Genomic DNA, 1,363 nt, shown 5'->3' on the forward strand with positions numbered 1-1,363 from the left:
TCATAAAGTATATTTAATTGTTAAAAGCTGTTAATAGCTCAAAAGAAAAGTTTCCTTGACTCTGAAAAACAAAGGATCAGCAATATTTTAAGTAAAAAGTCAAAAAGACTACTTCAGTTTTCTATTAGTTCAGTCTCTGCAGTTCTGCTTGATATTCATGAACATTTCAGCTTTCCAGGAGTCCTGAAAGGTTTTTCTCTATTCTGATGTCACCATCTCCAAAGTTATCAGAAACCTGCATTCAAAAGTGCCTGTTAGAATTTTATAGCTGATTGGGAGCGGGTAAGGATTCGGCAGGCAAGCGGGTGTAATCCACAGCCATCCATGCTTGGGCATGGTGGCTTCCGACCGTGGGGACCCTGAGAGTCTCCCGTCGGCCGAGTAGCAGCCAGGAAGGAGGCTGGGATGGTTTTTTACCTGTTGCTCCCTTAAATCAAGGGCCGCCGGGCCGGAGAGGGATGGAGGGATCAGGGATTTGGGGACTCGAAAACGAGCTGAGGGAAGGGAGCCTGTGGAAATAGACTGGAGTCTGGGTAGTGTCGTTTCCTAGAGAATGCTCTTGAAGTAACTTCTCGGTAAAGTCTTCACAGAACTTCCAGACCACACTTGCCCATTGGGAGGCTTTTAGGACCCGAGACGTGTGCAGGCTTTTCCAGCCAAAATGAAGTTTAATCCCTTTGTGACTTCTGACCAAAGCAAGAATCGCAAAAGGCATTTCAATGCACCTTCCCACATTCAAAGGAAGATTATGTCTTCTCCTCTTTCCAAAGAGCTGAGACAGACGTACAACATGCAATCCATGCCCATCTGAAAGGATGATGAAGTTCAGGTTGTACGAGGACACTATAAAGGTCAGCAAATTGGCAAAGTAGTCCAGGTTTACAGGAAGAAATATGTTATCTACATTGAACGGCTGCAGTGGGAAAAGGCTAATGGCACAACTGTCCAGGTAGGCATTCAACCCAGCAAGGTGGTTATCACTAGGCTAAAACTGGACAAAGACCGCAAAAAGATCCTTGAACGGAAAGCCAAATCTCGCCAAGTAGGAAAGGAAAAGGGCAAATACAAGGAAGAAACAATTGAGAAGATGCAGGAATAAAGTAATCTTATATACAAGCTTTGATTAAAACTTGAAACAAAGAAAAAAAAGAGAATTTTATAGCTGATTATAAAACCACCTTCTAAAGAGGACCAAAACAAGACAATTGTCCATGGATGACAAAAGGTTTTAGGGCACCTATAGTCAAAGACACAATTGACTAGGAAGTTTGTTACCTCTGTGGCATAAAATAATGTCACATAACAATTATGATTATTACTGATAATGTACACTGAGCCATATCAGAATTATAGGAGTTTCCCA

The 1,363-nt window shown here is 42.2% G+C and overlaps 1 pseudogene; it reads left to right on the plus strand.

Moving 5' to 3' along the window:
• The first annotated feature begins 646 nt into the window (after positions 1-646).
• LOC100937401 (large ribosomal subunit protein uL24-like) lies at positions 647-1,149 on the plus strand (annotated as a pseudogene).
• Positions 1,150-1,363: the final 214 nt, after the last annotated feature.

Source organism: Pongo abelii, chromosome 15, assembly GCF_028885655.2.
Source record: "Pongo abelii isolate AG06213 chromosome 15, NHGRI_mPonAbe1-v2.0_pri, whole genome shotgun sequence".
NCBI classification, from domain to species: Eukaryota; Metazoa; Chordata; class Mammalia; order Primates; family Hominidae; genus Pongo; species Pongo abelii.